This window comes from Nannospalax galili, unplaced genomic scaffold (genome assembly GCF_000622305.1).
Source record: "Nannospalax galili isolate Female #2095 unplaced genomic scaffold, S.galili_v1.0 scaffold1593, whole genome shotgun sequence".
Classification (NCBI taxonomy): domain Eukaryota; kingdom Metazoa; phylum Chordata; class Mammalia; order Rodentia; family Spalacidae; genus Nannospalax; species Nannospalax galili.
Genome location: NW_008332091.1, coordinates 893,382 through 900,378, shown reverse-complemented (window position 1 = coordinate 900,378; position 6,997 = coordinate 893,382). Strand labels below are relative to the sequence as shown.

Genomic DNA, 6,997 nt, shown 5'->3' with positions numbered 1-6,997 from the left:
GTCAGCTATGGTGACAGAACAGGGAGAAAATGGGAACCGGATGTAAAGTGTGCAGCACCTGTTCCTCCAGCATATATGATTCCAGGGACTCTGGGCCTGGCTGTTGCCGTGACACTATTTCTAGGGAGATACGAACAAATGAGAGAGGACTCTCATTTTCTACAACAAATATGTCAGGGTTGTTTGAATCTTTAACAGAAAGCATATTTTTAAATTTATAATTACTTTTGTTTTTCATTAGTGTATATTTGGTGGTGGTGGTATGTGTGTGTGTGTGTATGTGTGTGTGTGTGTGTGTGTTTGTTACATATGTGTGGTGCCAGCAGAGACCAGAAGAGGGCATCAGAGCCCCTGGAGCTTGAGTTACAAGCAGTTGTGAGTTGTGAGTGCTGATGACCAAACTCCCACTCTCTGGAAGAGCAGCCAGTGCTCTTAACCAATGAGCCATCTATCCAGGTCCTATTATATCCTATTTTTTAAAATAGTCAAGTATTTCTTTCATAAATATTTTCTCATTTCTAAAAGATGCAAAACAGCTGTTCTAGTTACTTCTTTTTAAAAGAAGGAAAACATTCAGTCTATAAGACCCATCTACGTTGGTACATGGTTCACTGATATGGGTAAAACCACCTCAGGCAAAAAGACCCTGAATCTGTGGTTCCTCCCTGTTTGGATGCATTCCTGTGGAACTGGTAATGCTTCTCTGCAAATCTAGTAAGGGTGACAGAGCTGTAAAGTCCACAATGAGGAAAAATAAGAGACGTGGTTGAGAGTTTCACAATTCACACTTGAAGTACTAGTTTTGTGAGCATTTCTTCTATAACAAATGGGTTTGAAGGAATGACTATGGAGGTTGGATGTTCCTCAGAGCCATCAAGGGCATGCGGGGATGTTGAGAACTAAACAAAGGATGAAGCTGTAGGCAGCAGGCTGGATGCAGAGATGCCCTTGAGCAGTTGTGGTCCACAAACACAGAGGTGTTGCAAAATGATCCAGAGTAGAAATGTGTTTGGGAAATCCTGGCCGATACAGAAGGTTTGCTAATTTAACAGTTAGGTGTCTTATATTATTTCTCTTTTGCATAAATTTGCCATGGAGGCAACCTGCTGGGTTTTAAAATCATACTATACTTCCAGCTCCCATTTCTTTAAAATTATTCTTTATGGAAAGATATCTCTGTCTTGGCATTTACTTCTTATACACAATAATCAAGATGTATAGATGTTTTGTGGCCATATTAATTCTTTCGGGGGCTAGAAGAATAGAATACGTGGATTGTTGTTTGGTCAGACAAGACTGAAGATTTAAGTTTTATGTGAGACAGAACATAATTCATTTTCTTTTTCTTTAAAAGAACACATACCATCCAGGTACAAATGCTTGACTGGATAGGACTTAACATATATGACAGAATGCATAAAATACTGTGGGGATGCCGTGTTTGGGGGGCTTAGGTGGAGGGGGGATTCTAAATTTGATTATGATCTATTATATGAAATGCACAAAACTCAATAAAACTACATAAAAAAGAAAGTCACAAATATTCAACAAAATTTTTTAAAAATTTGTTTTTATTTCTTTTTGTGCTTAGGGTTGCTTTGGCTATCGTGGGTCTTTAATGATTCCATATGACTTTTAGGATTTTTTTTTCCTATTCTGTGAAGAATGTCATGGGGATTTTGATTGGAATTGTGCTGAATCTTATATATTGCTTTTGGCAGAATGGTCATTTTCGCAACATTAATTCTTCTAATTCATGAATGCGGGAGGTCCTTCATTCTCCTGCTGTCTTCCTCGTCTTGTTCTTCAAAGATTTAAAATTTTCATTGTAGAGATCTTTAACATCAGTCAAATTTATTCCTAGATATTTTTTGAGGCTATTATAAATGGGAGGGTATCCATGAACTCTTTCTCTGATTGATTGTTATTGGTACATAGAAAGGTTACTGTTTTTCATAGATTAATTTTGTAACCTGCCACTTTATTGACTGTGTTAATCATGTCTAGGAATTTTCTGGTGGAATTTTTGGGACCTCTTTTTAAGACATTTTAGTTACCAAAAATGATCTAACACAGTTATGGAAATAAAATCGACTGACTGATATGTCTTTGGTTTATAGCAGCAGCTAGTGATGTGGATAAAACGTTTTAAAAGTACTTTTCCTCAGGGCTGGAGAGATGGCTCAGCAGTTAAGAGCACAGTCTGCTCTTGCAGAGGACTCAGGTTCTATCCCAGCACCCACATAGTGGTTAACAATGTTTATAACTCCAGTTCCAGGGGATCTAATGACCTCTTTTGATCTCTTCAGAAATTGTGTGACACGGGTGCACTTACATGCATGCAGGCAGTACACTCATATACATAAAAAATGAATAAATAAAATAGAAAAGACTTTTTCCCTCAGATTGCTCTTTCATTTCTAAGAATGTACCCCAGGGAAGAGGCGCCATCAGCGCCCCTGTTGCCTCTTCCGTTGGCTCTCTCCTTCTGGTGCTTGTTCCCCAAATTCTGTTTGTAGAAACATCTGTGTTGATGATTTCAGGTTGTACTGACCCCATCTGGCTCAAGGAGAGAATCTGGGGTAAATTCTAAGGTGGCAGTCCACCCTCCTGGGCATTATAATTGGTTCAGAGATGGGAATGTGTTCAGCTCAATCCTGTTTTTAGACATGTTCAGAATTTACTTAGGGATGAAACAAATTCTGATAAAGAGACCATATGTGTTTTGGAAGTCTCTTGAAGTCACCTAGTGGAGAAGAGCTTACTTAAAAGTTGAGATGAGGCAGAGAGGCACAAACCTGGAAACCTGATTTGGAATGCCAGCCCCATCCTGTTCTCCATGGGGAACCCTGCGTTGTTTCTGACTGGCTGGCCCATCACCCATGCTTGGCATGTAAATGATGAAAGAAAGGAATGGATAAAATAAATCCGGAGAGGATTGCCTGGATGCAATCATGTTTCCTTCAGAACTTCTTTAAATTATATGAGTTCATATATTTTGTTGCTTAAGCCAACTTGAGCTACATTTAAACAAATTCACCATTTTTGATGCAAGCAAAGATTCCGTTGAATGATGCATCCCATAGAATTTCCTTTGAAATTCATGTATTTTAGACTTCAGTAGCTGATGATGACTAACGAGGTCAGAGCTACAGAAACAAGCTTGAGAACAAGATAAAACTTAATCAGCAAGAAATGCAGTCTTTTCATTTACTTCTCAGAGTCTCATATAGGACTTTTATCTAAAAGTTCCTTACGATCCCATCCCATGAACTTGTGGGTTCCAGGACTAACTTGTTCCTGAGATCAATAGCTCCCAGTTGCACCTCCTTATATTTTTATCTTTTTTTCACCTTGTCCTAAGTTAGTGACTTAGAGTGTGTAGATGTCACCTGAATCTATGAATTAACTTATAAGAATATCAGCTAGTCAAAATATCTTTTTTTTACTTGTGAGAGATGAAAACTAGAATCAAGACCAAACAAAATTAAATGTAAAATAATTGTTAAAGTTAATAAAATTATATCCAATAAAGCATTATTACTGGAAATTATTATAATTGGCCAATTCACTTATTCAATGGTGAACAAAAGTTCCCAGAAAAACTGCATTTTGAAACTGAACATTCTACAAAGGCTGATCAACTGATTAGAAAGCCATGATTGTGGAGAGTTTGGATTGTTGCAGGTCTAGAGCTTAATTACCATTTATCTTGAGCCATCTTTAGCCCCTAAATAGCCACTCCTTGCCCACCTTTGTTTCTGACTTAACATCCCAGGACTAACAGATAAAAACCTTTGGAATGTATTAACTTAGCACACCATCAGCTTTCACCAACCGAAAGACTGTCATCAGACAGCATCTGAGGCCTAGAGCTGAGGTTTCTCTTTTGCTGTATCTACCTGCTTAATATTCCACCAATGTATTTGAAAAGTGTCTTGATTTATGACTTTTCTTTGTTCTGTCACTATGAGAACTTCATAAAACTGTTAACACGCTGGAACATGGAATTTGGGGTAACCTGAATCTGTGTTCCTGGGCCATGGTCACTCATATTTGGCTCCAGAATAAATGATTTCTTATCCCCTTTGAGGTGAGAGTTATGCTTTTGACTTGGCACAATATTTCTTGAACAGGAAATAGGCATCGTCCCTTTGCCTAAAAAGATAAAAATAGCCAGAGTGGTGGTACATGCCATTAGTTTCACCACTTGGGAGGCAGAGGCAGGCAGATCTCTGTGAGATCGAGGGCAGCCTGTTCTACATAGAAAGTTCCAGAGCAGTTGGGGCTACAGGGAGACCCTGTCTCAAAAAAAAAAAAAAAAAAAAAAAAGAGCGAGGGAGACATAAAGAAGTAATGGATTCTAAGTTTTTTAAAAAATATGGAAGGCTTCACAAATTTCTGTGACATCTTGCTCAGGGGCCATGCTAACCTTCTGTCAGTGGTTCCAGTTTTAATATATGTGCTGCTGAATCCCGTGCATGCATTCTAATCTTGAGCATTCATGGCCTTGGGGAATGGACACTGAGGAGGTAAAATAGCTACTGGTATCTCTTACGGGGCTACAGCAGAAATCACAGGGAAACTGGGATGGAGCCCAAGGAAGAGAGCGTTCTTTTTCATAGGATGGTCACAGAAGGTCCCATCAAAACATTTTTTTCCAGATGTAAGAGATGAAAATTCTGGCTAAGAATAATCAGGGGAAAGATGACTCCATGTGACAAAATACAAAAAACGAGCTTGGAATTAAGACAACTAGGCATTTTAAGGAACCGACAGGCAATGTTGTTTTTGTGCAGTAACAGGCAAGGCAAATACTGGGTCATGCAAGAACTGCTGGGAAGGAAGTCCCTCAGTGTTTATGGTCTTAGAAAAGTATCCTAAAACGATGTTATAGATTTAGTTCACTGAACCTTCACAACAACCTCGTGAAGTAGGTTTATTATCCTGTCCGCATTCTGATGGGTAAACAGAGGCATAAGGAGAATAAAAATAATTGCATCCCTAGAAACATACCTGATAAAATTGAAAATGCATTTTTATATTAAACTTGTATATAAGTGATCCTAGCACCAATGTTGGAAACAGCTCAAAGAGGAAACAACCCAAATGCCCATCCATTAACAAATCAATAAACACAATGGGCATATTCACACAATGGAATATTATTCAATTGTAACAAGGAATGAAATTCTCATACACATTTCAGTATAGATGACCTTTGAAAATATCATGTTAAGTGAAAGAAGCCAGACACAATACAGTAACATGCTTGATTTCCATGTCAACAAAAATCTTCAAGCCACAAATCCATAGAGAAAGCAATTGGTTCGTGTCAAGAGCTAGGGGGACAGGGAAAATGAAAATTGATTGCTTCTAGATGCAGAGCTTCTGTCAGAAGTTATGAAAATAATATGGAATTAGTGGTGGTATCACTATAACTTTTAAGCTAAAAACCTGGGCTCTGGTAGTCCCAGTAAGCAAACTTTGGCCATCTGTTCCCCCACAGACCAGTTAGACATATAATAGTGAGAAGCAGAGGAAGGGGACTTATTCGAAGTAGCCACATTGGGAAGAGGTCCAATGACCCTCAAGTCTGTATTTGGGACACTGAAATGAGGCTTGGGTTTAAAGAAAGGGAAACAGACATGTATACTTAAGCAGTCCTGGTCAATCTGTGGCCCTTCCCATTACTGACCTATCATTGGGCTCCCATCTCTTCTCAAGGTGATCTCATAAGTTGCCAGAACTGTGTAATCTCTTTTTGGGAGACAGGTTTCTCCTCTGGCTGGCCCCAGGGCTTTGACTTTTCCAGATGAGATTCCTGGGGAAATTTTGATTCTTTGGAAGTTCATTGTTTCAATAGTCAGCCAAAGAGCAGGGCACCAGTGGCTCAGTTTAGAATATCCCCTCTCCTACCAAGGCTACTACAGTGATGGGTGTATAACTCTGCATATATACTAAAAGCCACCGAATTATATACTTTAAGAAGGAAAGCTTTATATATGAAAATTAGGTCTCAATAAAGTTGTACTCCAAGGAGAAAGAAACACATCCAACATCACAGATTCAGGAGTGACAGTTCTACAGACCCTGGGTTTGGAGCAGACATGGATCTGGCTGCTGTGTGTAGAGCAGATGTCAGGCTGCAGTTCCCATTCCTTGCACATTACACATCACCTGTTCTTTATGACTCCTGGAGGGGCCCAGTGCTCACTCTGTGGGGAGAATTAATCCTTTCCTCTGAAAATCAAAACTGTGGTATTGCATGGATGTTTCCCAAATTAATTTAAACAATGCAGCTGGTTGGGAACTTGTGGAGAATGGTGTTCGAGTTGCTCTAATATTAGCATTCCTGAGCCAATTTCATAGTTTCTTACATGAACAAATTGTGATGAACACTAATTAGGAACCATAAGGATGAATTAAAAAGTTCATATTTCAAAACACATGTGTAAGGCTAGAGAGATGGCTCAGCAGTTTTGAATGTCTGCTGTTCTTTCAGGGGACCAGAATTTGGTTTCCAGTGCCCACATCAGGAGGCTCACTTGCCTGTAAGACCCAGGGTATCTGACATCCTCTCCTGGCCTCTGAAGGTACTGACATACATGTGCAAATATACACACATGCACATACACACTCGGTCTTAAAATTTTTTTCAAAACACATGTGCATTCGTCATGTGCCCACATATATTGCATACTTCATGACTGATGGCTTTGAAGGCACGTTGCATGCATTTAAGACAGGATATTCAAACACAATTGGTAAGACAAAGGCACCATGGGTTGCTCCTGCATTAATAAAGGCAACTGGGTTCAAGGAACTTGAAATGTTCTCTTCATTCTCTACTGACAAGTCTTCAATATTGAGAAAACTAACTCCAAACCTCTCAGTTTCCCCTTTAGAAAAAACTGCTACTTAATGCTAATTAGATGTACCCAGTTGCCCAAAACTTGCTGGCTTCAAATGACCATCTATTATCTGTTATGTCCTG

The 6,997-nt window shown here is 39.1% G+C and overlaps 1 non-coding gene across 1 annotated transcript; it reads right to left on the bottom strand.

The window, feature by feature from the left end:
* Positions 1 to 4,375: 4,375 nt before the first annotated feature.
* On the bottom strand, positions 4,376 to 4,477 carry LOC115069303. Its single transcript, XR_003848575.1, has one exon. It is a non-coding gene; the product is annotated as a U6 spliceosomal RNA (small nuclear RNA).
* Positions 4,478 to 6,997: the final 2,520 nt, after the last annotated feature.